This window comes from Ovis aries, chromosome 5 (assembly GCF_016772045.2).
Source record: "Ovis aries strain OAR_USU_Benz2616 breed Rambouillet chromosome 5, ARS-UI_Ramb_v3.0, whole genome shotgun sequence".
NCBI lineage: Eukaryota > Metazoa > Chordata > Mammalia > Artiodactyla > Bovidae > Ovis > Ovis aries.
In genome coordinates, this window is record NC_056058.1 from 36,827,621 (window position 1) to 36,845,065 (window position 17,445).

The window sequence follows — 17,445 nt, forward strand, 5'->3', positions numbered from 1 at the left end:
TAATTTGGAGAAGGAAATGGCAACCCACTCCAGTGCTCTTGCCTAGAAAATCCCATGGACGGAGGAGCCTGGTGCAGGCTACTGCCCACGGGGTCACAAAAGGTCGGACACGACTGAGCGACTTCACTTTCATGCTTGCTAATTTGCTTCAGTCATGTCTTGACTCTGTGGTCCTATGGACTGTAGCCCACCAGGCTCCTCCATCCATGGGGTTCTTCAGGCAAGAATACTGGAGAGCGGGTTGCCATGCCTTCCTCCAGGGAATCTTCCCAACTCAGGGATCAAACCTGTGTCTCTTACGTCTCCTCCATTGTCAGGTGGGTTCTTTACCACTAGTGCCACCTGAGAAGCCTTGGGGGTTGGGGTATGGTATAACAATTCTGCATATTAGGATTGAAGAATTAAGTGAATGGATGGTGGGAGCCAGTTTTCTTACTATAGGAGTTTTTTAGCAAAGAGCAGAATGCTAGAATGATTCATGTGATGATGGATTAAAGTTTAATAAATCAGTATGAATTTGCATTAAACTTAATTATACATAGAAACATTTATAGATGTGTGTATACACAGGTATCACACATGTATATTTCCTTGTTCTGTCAGCTAAGAGGACCTGAAAGCAATGGCACTCCAAGAGCAATGAGCATGCTAGTGCTCATGTCATGGTTTCATTCTCCAGTGACAGGAACCACGACTGCTGGGATAAATGGTTGAGTCAAAGGCTAGGGTGGAAAACCTACAAGATGAGCCTGGAGCATCTTTTAGTTTCAGAAAGTAAGGAAATGTTTTTTTAAAATTGATGGGGGTGAGTGGTTGCTTCCCTGGTGATCCATTGGTTAAGATTTCATCTTCCAATGGAGGGGGTGCAGGTTCAATCCCTCGTCAGGGAGCGAAGAACCCACATATCTCATGGCCAAAAAAACAAAACATAAAACAGAAGCAATATTGTAACAAATTCAATAAAGACTTCATAAGTGGTCCACATAAAAATTCTAAAATAAAATTTTTTTAAAAATTCAGAGTATTGTCAAAGGAACACAGGAGCCAACTTAAAGGGCTCTCAATGGCCAAAACTGGGACAACTGAAGCAAAAACAAAGGAATGTGGGGTTATGACCCAATGTATAAAATAAATACACTGATAAATGGGAGAAGAGAGAAGCATCTTATGCAGAATTATTGCACATAATTTACGCAGATGCTCTGCCCTTAAGGAAAGGGAGCATGACTACCTGTTGTTTAAGCTGTGGACTGCTGATAGTGACTTCCGTCCAGAGAGTACAGTGTGGAAACGTGTGTGTTGGGGGAGAGTAACTCTAGAATGGAAAAACAACAAACACTACCCCAGCCAGGTGATCAAGGACACCACCGACAGTGATAAGTGATCTTGATCGTATTACCCTTGATATGTTGTAATGAAAGTGATACTTTATGTCAGTGGTCTTCCTTCCCCAAATCATAATCCGAGTCTAGTCTTAAGAAGGTCAGCAGGACTTCCCTGGTGATCCAGTAGTTGGAAATCTGCCTGCCAGTGCAGGGCACACAGGTTTGATCCCTGGTCCAGTAAGATTCCACATGCCACAGAGCAACTAGGTCCATGTGGCACAATTGCTGACACCCAAACGCTCTAAAACCTGCGCTCTGCAACAAGAGAGGCCACCGCAATGAGAAGCCCACAGACCACAACTAGAGAGTAGGCCTGCGCTGGCCGCAGCTAGAGCAAGCCCACACAAAGCAGCGAAGACCCAGCACAGCCAAGTGAAAAGAAAGGAAGGGAGAAGTAGCCAACACACAGCTGGTATGTTTTTCTTAAAAGTTTTAAAAATAACAAATTCCAATAGATTGTATCTTAGAAAACACCTGACCAGTGCTTCTCAAATTTGTTGAGGTCATCACATACGAGAAAAGTTGGAGAAACTGTCACAACCAAAGGGAGCCTAAGAGACATAACAGTAAATGTAATATGGCATCTTCAGTGAGCTCTTGGAGCAGAAAGAGGACATTAGGTAAAAACAAAAATCTGAATAAAATACTGTTTTAGTTTTAAAAAAAGTATTAGTATTGGTTCGGTAATTGCTGTGTAATAAAGGTACCATACCAATTGAAGTTGTTGATAATAGGTGCAGGTAGATGGGCACACAATAATATCTGCAATTTTTCTGTAAATCTAAAAATGTTCTTTAAAATAGTATTTTTCAAAAAAGAGGAAACAAAGCTATGTGGGGGGAGCCAAGAGGAGGCCGCTTTTGAAAAGCTGAAGTCTAAGTAGCCCTGGTTCATGGAGGTTGAGCAGGGGTAGTTTCAAAGGCACATGCTTTCCTCCTCCTGGTTTCTTCTACTTGCCTGTCTAGTCCTCAGTTCCAGCCCAGGTTCTCCTGTGAGTCTAGAGTTCAAACAGAGAGGCTTCAGGCTGCAGCCTCTAAAGACTGCAGCATCTAAAGACATTTTTGGTTGTCACAACTGAGATGATAATAGGCATGTAGTTGGTAAGAGGCCATCAACGTCCAACATCTACAAGACAACCCCACCCCCAACAAATAATTATCCAGCTTCAAGTTCTATAAGAGATGGGAATACCAGACCAGCTTACCTGTCTCCTGAGAAACCTGTTTGCAGGACAAATAGCAACAGTTAGAACTGGACATGGGACAATGGACTGGTTAAAAGTTGGGAAAGGAGTATGTCAAGGCTGTATATTGTCACCCTGCTTATTTAATTTATATGCAGAGTACATCATGTGAAATGCCAGGCTGGATGAATCCTAAGCTGGAATCAAGCTTGCCAAGAGAAATAACAACCTCAGATATCCAGATGATGCCACCCTAATGGCAGAAAGTGAAGAGGAACAAAAGAGCCTCTTGATGAAAGTGAAAGAGGAGAGTGAAAAAGCTGGCTTAAAACTCAACATTCAAAAAACGAAGATCCCATCACTTCATGTCAAATAGATGAGGAAACAATGGAAACAGTGGCAGACTTTATTTTCTTGGGCTCCAAAATCACTGCAAATGGTGACTGCTGCCATGAAATTAAAAGACGCTTGCTCCTTGGAAGAAAAGCCATGAGAAACCTAGACAGCGTATTAAAAATCAGAGACGTCACTTTGCCAACAAAGGTCCGTCTAGTCAAAGCTATGGTTTTTCCAGTGGTCCTGTATGGATGCTGGGCTTCCTCAGTGCAGGTACTTCCAGATCAGAGGGGTCTTCCCTGACCTGAGGGTAGAAGGGACAGCGGCTAAGTCAAAAAAGAGAGACTATCATTTTTCCCCCATTTAAGCGAGACTATCTAATTGAATTACTCACTTGGGTGATGTTTGGTTCCAGAATTTCGGGACAAAGCGCAGGAGGCTTCTAGGAAGAAGCAGCAGCAGGAGAGCCCAGAAGCTTCAGACAAGACACAAAGCAAGGAGTACTGGGGGCCAGCAGAAATGGCTGCCCTGTGGACACTGACAGAGCATCCACGGGCTACAGGACAGGACTACTCCACTTTGAGAAGATATCTTGTTACTTTGGGTCTGGAGCAGGGCCAGTACCAGTCCCCTCGGAGGTTAAGGACTCTTTAGGAAGCGCAGCCAGGCAAGTTTGAGATGGCAGAATCCCCCAGAATCCACAAACCATTAAGACGAGATGGTGGGTCTGTTCTTAAGTATTGGATTTGTTACTTTCACTAGCAAGCCAGTTGCCAGCTGCAGGGACTCCTTGAGGCTACGTTGCAAGTCCCATCACCTCAGGCCATGGCTGTGAGAGAGTAGGTCTCCTTTGCACCCAGAAGTAGGTTGGAGGCTTAGCCCTGGATTGAACTGGTTCTTCTCACCTTCCCATGCTCTTCTGGGAAACTCTCCATCCAGCATGCAATCCAAATGCATAGTGGAGTTTGATGGCAGAAGAGGAGAAGGAACCATATGAGATACTGTGGTCAGCCCTGACATTGAGTATATCAGGTGTAATAACCAGGTGTAATGTCTGGGTTAAACCAGAAAAACAGAATTAGTAGGAGATATATTATTTATATATATGTGAAATTGACTCATGTAATTCTGGAGGCAGGCAAGTCCAAAGATCAGAAGGGTGAGTCATCAAGCTGGAGACCCAGGAGAGCTGATGTTTTTATTTCATTCTGAGTTCAAAGGCCTGAGAACCAGCGAGCCAGTGTTGGAGTTCCAGTCCAAAAGCTGGCAGGCTCAAGACACAGGAAGAGCCAGTGTTTCAGTTCAAGTCTGCAGGCAGGAAAAAACAGGTGTCCCAATTCAAAAGCAGCCAAGCAAGAGGAATTCTCCCTTACTAGGGGGAGAACTTTCTGTTAGATTCAGGCCTTCAACTGATTGGATGCGGCTCACCCATATTAGGGAGCGCAATCTGCTTGATCAGTCTGCTGCTGCTGCTGCTAAGTCACTTCAGTCATGTCTGACTCTGTGCGACCCCATAGATGGCAGCCCACCAGGCTTCCCTTTCCCTGGGATTCTCCAGGCAAGAATACTGGAGTGGGTTGCCATTTCCTTCTCCAATGCATGCATGCATGCTGAGTCACTTCAGTCGTGTCCGACTCTGTGTGACCCTATGGACAGCAGCCCACCAGGCTCTCCTGTCCATGGGACTCTCCAGGCAAGAATTCTCCAGGTTGCCATTTCCTTCTCCCGCTTGATCAGTCTACCAATATAAATATTAATCTCATCTAAAAACACACTCTCAAACACACCCAGAATGATGTTTGACCAGAAGGTCCTGGCTCCCTATGGCCTAGATCAGGTCAACCCATAAAATTAACTGTTAGTTTGGGATTCCTGAGCTACCAGCTCTGCCGGGGAACTGGTGGATCTAGTAAGGCAAGGTGCCTTGTCCACCTCATTGGACCTCACCCTACTCATCAGCAATCTCTCTTCCTTGAGCAGACCTGAAAGGAAATACAAAGTTTCTCTGCATTTTTGATTTTGGCAGCCATGAAATTGCACTTTGCTCAAACTCCTACTATCAGAGTCCTTAACTGGCTGAGGGCCCCAGCTGCCAGTTAAAATCCATCATATGCTTTACTGAGTGCACACCTCCTGTGGGTTGCTCTAGTCCTCCACTCAGAAAGGACTCCTTTTTTGGCACCCAAACATCTCTCTCCCTCTCACTTGTGGTCAGACTTCCATGGAAATATGACAACTCTCCCTACCTCTTCTGGCTCCCTCCCTATTTCAGGCATTTTCCCCAATAAAATAATTGTGCAGTTAATCATCTCTTTGTGTCAACTTGTCCAAGGATCTAGACTGACACACTGGCTTCTCCTCCTTCAAAGAGGCAGCGTTATCTAGAAAGAGCACATGTTTCAGAGTCAGACAGACCTGGACTGCGACCTAAACTTCCTCCACTTACTTGCTGTGTATCATCTTATTTGAGTCACAATGTCTCTGAACTTCAGTTCAGCCAGAGTTGTTGAATGATTAAATAATATATTAAAAGATAAGAAACTTGAAATCCAAATTTCTTTCTGTAATTTAATATCTCAGTCTATTTGGGCTGTGATAATAAAAAATCATAAATTTTTTGTTGTTCAGTCGATAAGTCCTGTCTGATTTCTTGTGACCCCATGGACTGCAGCACACTGGGCTTCCCTGTCATTTACTGTTTCCCGGAGTTTGTTCAAACTCATGTTCATTGAGTCAGTGATGCCATCCAACCATCTCATCGTCTCTCACCCTCTTCTCCTCCTGCCCTCAATCTTTTCCGGCATCAGGGTCTTTTCCAACCAGTCGGCTCTTCCCATCAGGTGGCCAAAGTATCGGAGCTTCAGCTTCAGCATGAGTCCTTCCAGTGAATATACAGGGTTAATGTCCTTTAGGATTGACTGGTTTGATCTCCTTGCTGTCCAAGGGACTCTCAAGAATCTTCTCCAGCACCAGAGTTCAAAAGCATCAGTTCTTTAGCACTCAGCCTTCTTTATGGTCCAACTCTCACATCCATACATCACTACTGGGAAAAAAAAATAGCTTTGACTAGATGGACCTTTCTTGGCAAAGTGATGTCTCTGATTTTTAATACGCTGTCTAGGTTTCTCATGGCTTTTCTTCCAAGGAGCAAGCATCTTTTAATTTCATGGTGGCAGTCACCATTTGCAGTGATTTTGGAGCCCAAGAAAATAAAGTCTGTCACTGTTTCCATTGTTTCCTCATCTATTTGACATGAAGTGATGGGATCTTCGTTTTTTGAATGTTGAGTTTTAAGCCGGGTTTTCACTCTCCTCTCACTTTCATCAAGAGGCTCTTTTTGTTCCTCTTCACTTTCTGCCATTAGGGTGGTATCATCTGCATATCTGAGGTTGTTGATATTTCTCTTGGCAAGCTTGATTCCAGCTTGAGATTCATCCAGCCTGGCATTTCACATGATGTACTCTGCATAAAAGTTTAATAAGCAGGGTGACAATATACAGTCTTGACATACTCCTTTCCTAATTTTGAACCAGTCCATTGTTCCATGTCCAGTTCTAACTTGCTTCTTGACCTGCATACAGGTTTCTCAGGAGACAGGTGAGGTGGTCTGGCATTACCATCTCTTCAAGAATTTTTCACAGTTTGCTGTGATCCATGCAGTCAAAAGCTTTAGTATGCAGTAAAGCTTAACCAACAAACATTTATTTCTCACAGGTCTAGAGGCTGGAAAGATGAAGGTGCCAGCAGATTTGTTGTCTAGTGAGGGTCCTCTTCCTGGGTCATAGGTTGTTATCTTCTGGCTGTGCCCTCACGTGTCAGAGGGACAAGGGAGCTCTCTGGGCCCTCTTTTATATGGGCACTAATCCCGTTATTCAGGGTCCCACTCTCGTGACCTAATCACTTCCCAAAGGCCACCATCTCCTAATACCATCACATTGGGGGTTAGGATTTCAATACACGAATTTTGGAGGAGGGCGACACAAACATTCAGCCTATAGCAGTTAGCTACGAGTGCTGCACTACCACTGTCAATTTTGATAAATGCACCATGGTTATGTAAGATATTAACCTTAGGGGGAGGTGGGCAAGGGGTCTGTAGAAACTTTCTATAATATCTTTATAATTTTCCTATAAATACACAATATTCCCAAAGGGAAAGAAATTAAAGATGTTACAAATGAGCAATGTAGTATTTGCTCAATAAGTGACAGAAGCCTGCCCTACTGTTCAGGCTGGCAGAACTGAGAACTGCCTCTGCCACTGCATCTGCCCAAGCCATGGCCCCTCACCCACAAGTAAGGTTTGGTTGTGGACTCCCCAAGCTGCGATATTGGAAAGAAAGAGTATCGTTTTATTTAATAGAAAGGTCACTATTTGGTTGTCTGATAGTTCAGCACAGAGTATTTGCTCACCTAGGAAGGGAGGAAGAAGTTTGTCCTTGATAACTATGCCCAGTGTCCCTGCATCACAGGGGCCTCCCTGACTCCCATTCTAGAGTTCACAGGCATGTGTCTGGAACATGCGCGGAAGTCCCGTTTATTGTCTCTCCTCTGCCCCCATCCCTCTAGAACACCGTCCTCCTGGGTTCAGAGCTGAGGTGTCCCTATTATAGCCTCAGTGCCCAGGATGGTGCCTGCTGCCTTGTAGTTTTTATAGAATTGAAGTTCCCTGGTGTGGGTTCCAGCCCCCAGGTTCAGCCACTGTTTGGGGGGCCTCCTCTCCCCTACAGGCTGGTGTCTTGTTCTCCTATCCTGCCCTGAAGACCTAGCGCCACCCTTCCCCCATACCTGGGCTCCCTCTTTGTTCACTGGCTCTTTCCACCTGTCTGCCAGCAGCTGCCACGCTCCCTGCCAGCCTTAATTCTGCTTCATTTAGGCTCATTTGTACCAATTTCCTTTTAAAGAACTCCCCTGAAGAGCAGCACCTGTTCTGGGAGGCCCAGCTCCCTTTTCCTAATCAGCCCAGCGCCTTGTAGAGGAGGCACCCCTGACATGGCACTTTTCTCCCCTCTGGGAACTAGCTGGAGCAGAGCCCAGTTCGCAGGCCCAACAGCAGGTATTTCCTGGGAAGCCTCTGCCAGGACAGGAGCAAGCCTGGAGAGACTCAGAGATGCTCAGTTCCTGCCGGGCTTGTGGTTGGTAGACATTCTGCGAAAATTCTGAATTTAAGAAGACGGGATGCCCAAAGTGCTATAAGAGCTGGCCCCCCTCCTGAGGCGAGTGTTCCCCCCTCACAGCTACAACGCACCCATGTCCTCACTGCGGGGCTTTACACCTCAGACTGTCCTGAGGGCTACAACCCAGGATGAGGGTCTGTTCTACTTGGGAAATTGGAGTGAGAAGGAAGTTTGGGAGAGGTGTCCTTGCCCCAGGGAATATTTTCATTTCACCCTGACAGCTGGCAAAACCAGAAGTCCTCATCGACATAAATTTTTGCCCAACCAGAACTCCCCTTTCTGTGTAGTGTTCTAGAATCTCGTCTCAGCATGAGGAGACCAGACTCTGCTAAGCACATTTTCACATCCTCCTCTCGCTTCTGTGCTGCAGAAAACTCATTAGCACATTTAATTCCTCTTGGTTTTCACAGAAATGAAACCAAAGCGGGAAGTGGGGGAGGCAGAAACAGAAGGGCCCAGGAGACTCACCTGAAAGAGGAGACATTCCTGGGGCTGGGTCAGCCGGGGTCATAGGATGAACTCTTGCCTCAGCTAGATGAGGTCTGAGTCCCATCTCCACCATTAATTCACTGCAACCACAGGCAAGTCGCTGAATCTCCTGGAGCCTTGGTTTGCACATTTCTAAAGTAGAAGTTTTAATACCTGGCTGCTGAGAATAAATGAGGCAACATCAGTATCTGGTATAGTACATGGTATTTGATACATAAGGAGTACCCAATGAATAGTAGCTTTCATTACCATTGAAAGGCTTCAAAACAGTGAATGAGGTCACCTTTATCTTTTTTTTAAATTATGTGACTCTATGTGAAATCTCTGGAGTAGGTAAATCTATAGAGACAGAAAGTGGTGGCCAGCAACAGCGGGAGAGGGAATGGAGGGTGATCGCTGATGGATATAGTTTCTTTTGGGGATGATGAAAATGTTGTAAATCTGATGGTAGTGATGATATTGTAACTGTGGATATGCTTAAAAGCCATTGAAATATATCCATTGAATGGGTGAATTACTTTGGCCACTTGATGCAAAGAACTGACTTATTTGAAAAGACCCTGGTGCTGGGAAAGATTGAAGGCAGGAAGAGAAGGGAACGACAGAGGATGAGATGGTTGGATGGCATCACTGACTCAATGGACATGAGTTCGAGTAAGCTCTGGGAGTTGGTGATGGACAGGGAAGCCTGGCGTGCTGCAGTCCATGAGGTCACAAAGAGTAGGACACAACTGAGCAACTGAACTGAACTGATGTGATGGGTGAAATATATCTCAATAAATCTATTACTAACATGCATTTGGATGACACATTAGAGCGATGAAAGACAAAATATTAAAACTTTTAAAGTAAACTTGTTGCTTTCTTTTTGGATTGGAGACCACTTTTATCTTAGCTCAGAGAGTGTCACATTACCTCATTATGTCCACAATTCTAACCTAAAAGTCTACTGGATCTTGCTGAGGATCGGGAGGACCTCACAGATAGGCCTTGTAGAGAGATGCGGGCCATTTCCACAACTACACAAGAGGAACGGGGCCTCAGACCTTGAACTCACGGACTTTTTTTAAAGACAAATCTTCTAGTATTGACCTGTTTGGGGCTGCATTGGGTTTTAGTTGCGGTATGTGGGCTTCTCACTGTTTGTGGTGTTCAGGCTTAGCTGCCCCATGGCATGTGGGATATTAGTTTCCTGACCAAGGATTGAACTCATGTTTCCTGAATTGCAAGGCAGATTCTTAACCACTGGACCACCAGGGAAATCAGGAACTCACTGACTTTTTAAACTAAATGCTATTAGCTAGACTGTCCTCCCGGAGAAGGCAATGGCACCCCACTCCAGTACTCTTGCCTGGAAAATCCCATGGATGGAGGAGCCTGGTGGGCTGCCATCCATGGGCTCGCACAGAGTCAGACACGACTGAAGCGGCTTAGCAGCAGCAGCAGCAGCAGCAGACAGTCCTCCACATAACATTTGTATTGGTCTAGATTAAAAAGCAAAACAAAAGCAAACCCTCCACAACAACAAAGAAATGTGTGTTTTCGGGGCTCTGAGAATGTGGCACAGAGAACTGGGGCTGTGTTCCAACGTTATAGGTTTCAGAGTGTGTCTCCTCCTATGTAGTCTCTATCTGGGAGTTGATATGGAGGTGGCTTTCTGGTGCAAAAGAAAGTTGATGGCAAGAGTTGAACAGAAGAAAAATGTAGGGCTTAGAATTAAGTATTGCATTAAGAAAGTAAACTAAGGCGAATGATCTAGAACACATTCTAGATTCCCAAACTAGAGCAACGGTCCTCACCCTGGCCACCCACTAGAATCACCTGTGGAGCACTAAAAATGATGGTGCCTGGGTCCACCTCCAGGGGTTCTGATTGAGTTGGTCGGCATAGTACCTGGGTCACCAGGATTTAAAATCTCCCCAGATAATTCCCGGGAGCAGCCATAGTTGAGAATCCCAGGTCTAGAGTGTTCTAGGCCTCAGTTTCTTTGGTCCAGGAACATATTTACAAAGGATTGTAGTAGGTGGGACAGGGCAAGGATGAGCTCCCTCCTCTATGGGAATAGTGCACATTTCAGAAGACAGGTTAGTTGTGTATCAAACAGCAGGACCCTAATGATCCTTACCCCGCAAGTCTTCTGCCTGTCTTTTGTCTGTGGAAAACTTTAATCAAAGAATAAGTTTAATTAGAGAAGTGAGAAATGTGGAAACAAAGAGAAATCCGAGAAGTGAGAAATGTGGAAACAGAGGCGACTAAATAGTAATAATGCAGTCAAGGCATAGTCAAGGACCTTCGTTCTTTCTCAAGGGCTGTAGATAATATTCTGAACCACGTCGTGTGAGCTCTTATCGATACCAAAACCCCAGGTGGAGAAGTTAGCTACATGGTGACCAGACTGTACCCAGGACTTGAGCTGCCACAATTCTGAGAATTGACTGCAGAGAAATGGGAACAAGTGGACTCTGGAACTGAAGATTAACGGTATCTAAAACAATCAAGAGATGCTGGTCAGACCACTGATGACCAATTTGAAGACGACTGTTAGAGATGATTGTGCTGTTTTTGCGTGTGACCCCCCGCTCCCCCCCCCCAACCATCTGTCTATAAAAGCTCTCACCCCTGCTTGTCAGGGGTGGTGAATCAGCCTTTGGACAGACGTCTGCCATCCTCTCCCCCCAGCTGCCAGCATCTGAAATAAAGCAAACTTTCCTTTCCACCAACCTGGCCTGTTTATTGGCTTTGGGGTGGTAAGCAGCCAGACCCTCCCACACATACCTTTTGGTAACGTGTATAAGGGCCAGTCTTTACCCAGAAATGGAAGTGATCAAGTTTAGTTAAAGTAGGAAATGTCATGGCTCAAGACAAAAAGCCTAAACAGTGAAGGCAAGACTGGTAGCAATTGTGGAGGGCCATGTCATAGCTTAGTGGCTTTCATGCCCCACTGTAGATCCAGAGGGTGTCCTGGAGACAGGGACCCCAGGGAGGAAGGGAGTAGGCTGGAGGGGCACCGGGCAGCATGTTCTGCTGGACTGCTTTGTTGCCTTGGTCTCAGAAAAGCTCCAGTCCTGGGCTTCCCTCTCCCTTGAACATTTTAGGGCCTTTTTAGGAGAGGGGATCACTCCCCTCACCAAGTCTGGGGGTTCCATGGGAGTTGGCAGGGCAAGAGAAGGAGGGAAGGTTGAGTTGGACTTTGAAATGTGGGTGAGCTCTCTAGCAGAAGTCATCAGGGTGTCTTGGAATGTCACCTGGGTGGGATGTTGGAAGTCCAAGAAGTTCTTCTTTGGTGTTCCAGTATTTCTTTCAGAATCCTCTATGATGCTGACTGGTTTTAAAAAAAAAAGGAAAAATATTCAAGTCAGAAGTCAGTGGATTGGACTAGAACAAAGATCTCATAAAAATGATCTCAAGAAATGATCAGTAGTCAGATCCGGCCAATGCATTGCTGCCAAGTCGCTTCAGTCGTGTCTGACTCTGTGCAACCCCATAGATGGCAGCCCACCAGGCTCCCCCATCCCTGGGATTCTCCAGGCAAGAACACTGGAGCGTGTTGCCATTTCCTTCTCCAATGTATGCAAGTGAAAAGTGAAAGTGAAGTCGTTCAGTCGTGTCCGACTCTTCGCAATCCCATGGACTGCAGCCTACCAGGCTCCTCCGCCCATGGGATTTTCCAGGCGAGAGTACTGGAGTGGGGTGCCATTGCCTTCTCCAGGCCAATGCACTAAGAGCTAATAATTTGTATTGAAGGGGGCCACAGAGACAGGTTGATTTGTTTCCAGGTACTCTTTTCTACTGTGACAAGTGAAAAATAAAAAAATTAGCAGCAACAACTGCGACTCATAGAAGTCAAAGATGGTAGTTTAAAATGGCCTTCCCAAAGGATAGATGCATGAGTGCATGTCCAGCTCTTTGTCACTCAATGGACTGTGTCCTGCCAGACTCCTCTGTCCATGGGATTCTTCAGGCAAGAATACTGGAGTGGGTGGCTTTTATCTTCTCTAGGGGATCTTCCCACCCAGGGATCAAAACCTGCATCTCCTGTGTATCTCCTGCATTGCAAGTGGATTCTTAGCCACTGGGCCACCAGGGAAGCCCCCAAAGGACGGGTGGTAATCTCCAAATTGCCGGCAGTTAATGAAAGGGGGGCTGCTTTACCAGTGCTGAGAATGAGTGGGAAAAGGTTCAACAGATTGTTGGCACAGAAACGTATAGAATAAATTTTGGCCCTGAATCCAAAATGAGGCTTCTCTCTCAACTGTAAAATTAAAAAGAAGAAATTTTCATTATAGTGTTTGGTTTGTATTTACTCCTGTGGAAGCTTTCACTGAGGTTATCAACCATTCTGGGGGAAATGATTGTGGACATAATGAAAGTTACAATGATCACTACACTTTTTTTTTTTAAGTTAGAAAGTGCTTCTATTGCTTAGAAAATCTCAAACATTCTGGACTGAATTCTTAAAATGTATGTCAGTATATGCTCATAAAAAACATAAAGTGAGACACTTATGTAATTTAAAAAATTTAGTAGCCACATTGAAAAATATATAAAGGCACAGTTGAAACTCATTTTAATAATGTCTTACATAACTTGGTATGTCTAAGATACAGCATTTCAATATAAATCAATGTATACATTTTCATTAATGCAGTATTGGAAATGACATATATACCTAGCACATCCACCACAGTACAACAATATCTAATAGGATGCAATTCTAAGGCGAAATGTAGTCCTACCAAAATAGTATATTGCTTCAGCTTTTAAATTAACGTTAGAAGTTCACTGCAGTTTGTGAAGATAGATTCTGAGCAGCCACCTTTTGGTCATCAGTATATAATGAGCTTCCCAGGTGGTGCTTGTGCATGGGTGGTCAGTCATTAAATTGTGTCCAATTCTTTGTGGCCCTATGGACTGTGGCCCTCCAGGCTCCTCTGTCCATAAGATTTTCCAGGCAAGAATACTGGAGTAGGTTGCCATTTCCTTCTCCAGGAGTCTTCCTGACCCAGGAATCAATCCCACGTCTCCTGCTTTGTGGGCAGATTCTTTACCTGCTGAGCCATGGCACAGTAATAAAGAATCTGCCTGCCAATGGAGGAGAAGCAAGAGACTTGGGTTCGATCCCTGGGTTGGGAAGGTCCCTTGGAGAAGCAATGGCAAGCTAATTCAGTATTCTTGCCTGGTAAATCCCACAGAGAGAGGATCCTGGCGGGCCACAGTCCATGGAGTCACAAAGAGTCAGATACGACTGAGCAAGCACTCAAGAGATATAGTGAGCACTTTGACTAAGGATTTGTGTATTTGGATACACTACCGGAGCATTGCTTGAGAACCTAGCATATGGACAACAGTCCTGAAAACCCCTAGGCCATTAAGGGGAGGATATATCTGAAAAGGCACCAAGTATCTGAAGGAGGTCATTTTACAACCAAGATTACTTAACCCTCAAGGATCGCATTCAAAATTGATGGAGAAATCCAAAGCTTTACAGACAAGCAAAACTAAGAGAATTTATCACCACCAAACCAGATTACAACAAATGTTACAGGGACTTCTATAGGCAGGAAGCATAAGAGAAGGAAAAGACCTACAAAAACAAACCCACAACAATTAAGAAAATGTCAACAGGAACATATATATCAATAATCACTTTACGTGAGTGGATTAAATGCTCCATCCAAAAGACACAGATTGGCAATAGATACAAACACAAGACCCATATATATGCTGTCTACAAGAGACCCACTTCAGACCTAGAGACACATACAGACTGAAAGTGAGAGGATGGAAAAATATATTCCATGCAAGTGGAAATCAAAAGAAAGCCAGAGTAACAATGTGCATATCAGACAAAATAGATGTTAAAATAAAAAATATTACAAGAGACAAGGAAGGATGCTACATAATGATCAAGGGATCAATCCAAGGGGAAGACATAAAAATTGTGAATATTTATGTACCCAACATAGGAGCACCTCAATACATAAGGCAAACACTAACAGACATAAAAGGGGAAATTGATGGCAACCCAATAATAGTAGGGAACTTTAACACCCCACTTACACAAATGGACAGATTATCAAAATAGAAAATTAATAAGTAACACAAGCCTTAAATGACACACCAGACCAGGATATTTTCAGGATATTCTAACCAAATGCAGAAGAATACACTGTCTTCTCAAGTATACATGGAACATTTTCCAGGATTTGGGTCACAAATCAAGCCTCAGTAAATGTAAGAAAATTGAAATCATATGCATCTTTTCAGACCACAGTGCTATAAGATCATATCAATTACAGGAAAAAGACTATAAAAAACACAAACACGTGGATATTAAACAGTATGTTTCTAAAACACACACAAATTACTGAAGAAATCAAAATGGAAATAAAAAAATTTCTAGAAACAAATGACTATGAAAACACGGTAACCCAAAACCTATGGGATGCAGCGAAAGTGGTTCTAAGAGGGAAGTTTATAGCAATACAATTCTACCTCAAGAAACAAGTAAAACAGAGAATAGACAATCTAACTTTATAACTAAAATGATTAGAAAAAAAGAACAAGAACAAAAAAACCCAAAGTTAGTAGAAGGAAAGAAATCACAAAGATCAGAGCAGAAACAAATGAAAAAGAAATGAAAGAATCGGTAGTAAAGATTAATAAAATTAAAAGCTGGTCCTTTGAGAAGATAAAATCGACAAACTATTAGCAAGACTCACCAAGAAAAAAAGGGAGAAGAATCAAATCAGTAAAATTAGAAATGAAAAAGGAGGAGTTACAACAGAAAGCAGAAATACAAAGGATCAGAAGAGACTATTACAAGTAACTATATGCCAATAAAATGGACAACCTGGAAGAAATGGACAGAGTCTTAGAAAAGTTCAGTTATCCTAGATTGAATCAGGAAGAAATAGAAATTATGAACAAGCCAATCACAAGCGCTGAAATTAAAACTGTGATCAAAAATCTCCAAAAGAAAAAAACAAGACCAAACCAAAAGCCCACGGCCAGATAGCTTCACAAGTGAATTCTATCAAACATTTAGAGATGAGCTAATTCCTACCCATCTGAAACTTTTTCAAAAAATGTCAGAGGAAGGAACACTTCCAAACTCATTCTACAAGGCCACCATCACCCAGATACCAAAATCAGATAGTAAAAGTTTTAGTTGCTCCATTGTATCTGGCTCTTTGTGATCCCACAGACTATAGACACCACCCACCACCCCCCCGCAACCCCCCAGGCTCCTCTGTCCATGGGATTCTCCAGGCAAGAATACTGGATTGGGTTGCCATGCCCTTCTCCAGGGGATCTTCCTGACTCAGGAACTGAACCCAGGTCTAACACATTGCAGGCAGATTCTTTACCATCTGAGCCACCAGGGAAGTTAAAACCAGTAAAGACATCACAAAAAAGAAAATTACAGGCCAATATCACTGGTGAACATAGACACAAAAATCTTCAACAAAATTCAATGAAACAGAATTCAAGAACACATTAAAAAGACCACAGACCATGATCAGGACCTCCTTGGTGGCTCAGCAGTAAAGAATCCACCTGTAGTGCAGTAGCTTCAGGAGACACAGGTTTGATCCCTGGGTTGGGAAGATCCCTTGGAGGAGGGCATGGCAACCCACTCCAGTATTCTTGCCTGGAGAATCCTATGGACAGAGGCGCCTGGGAGGCTATAGTCCACACGGTCACAAAGAGTCGGACACGACTGAAGCAATTGAGCATGCATGCATGCATACCATGATCAAGTCAAGTTTATCCCAGGGATACAAGGATTCTTCAGTACACATGGATCAGTCAATATGATACAGCATATTAAAAAATTGAAGATAGTCCAAAAGTCCACTCTACACATCTGTGTCTCTTTTGCAGAGGGAGAGGGAGAGGGTGGGATGATTTGGGAGAATGGCATTGAAACATGTATACTATCATGTAAGAAGCGAGCCAGTCTATGTCCGATGCAGGATACAGGATGCTTGGGGCTGGTGCACGGGGATGACCCAGAGAGATGTTATGGGGAGGGAGGTGGGAGGGGGGTTCATGTTTGGGAACGCATGTAAAAAAATAAAAAATAAAAATAAAAAATCGAAGATAAAAATCATATGATAATCTCGATAGACACAGAAAAAGCTTTTGACAAAATTCAGCACTAATTTATGGTAAAAACTCTTCCAAAAATGGGCATATACAGAACTTACTTCAGCATAATAAAGGCCATATATGATAAACAAAGAGAAGTGGAAAGCAAGGAAGAGAGGGAAAAGTACATCCAATTAAATGCAGAGTTCCAAAAAATAGCTAGAAGAGACAAGAAGGCCTTCTTCAATGAACAATGCTTAATAATAGAAGAAAACAACAAAAGGGGAAAGACTAGAGATCTGCTCAGGAAAATTGGAAACATATATGGAGCATTCTGCCCAAAGGCAGGCACAATAAAGGATAAAAATTGTAGAGCCCTAGTAGACTCTGAGGGCTTCCCTGGTGGCTCAGATGATAAAGAATCCACCTGTAATGTGGGAGACCTGGGTTCTATCCCTGTGTTGGGAAGATACCCTGGAGAAGGGAATGGCTACCCACTCTCGTATTCTGGCCTGGAGAATTCCATGGACTGTATAGTCCATGGGGTTGCAAAGAGTCAGACATGACTGAGTGACTTTCACATGTTAGTAGACTCAGAAGAGATCAAGAGGAGATGGAAAGAATACAAGGAATAACTGTACAGAAAAGACCCAAATGAACTGGATTACTATGATGGTGTGGTTAGTCACCCAAGAGCCAGTCATTCTGGAGTGCAAAGTCAAGTGGGCCTTAAGAAGCACTGCTGTTAATAAAGCTAGTAGATACAATAAAATTCCAGAAGA

General features: G+C 43.8%; 1 long non-coding RNA gene across 1 annotated transcript; it reads right to left on the minus strand.

Moving 5' to 3' along the window:
- Positions 1-190: 190 nt before the first annotated feature.
- LOC132659880 (uncharacterized) lies at positions 191-9,318 on the minus strand. The gene is made up of 2 exons (XR_009600846.1): positions 8,549-9,318; positions 191-3,208 (listed from the first exon to the last, which is right to left on the minus strand). It is a non-coding gene; the product is annotated as an uncharacterized LOC132659880 (long non-coding RNA).
- Between the last annotated feature and the right edge of the window lie 8,127 nt (positions 9,319-17,445).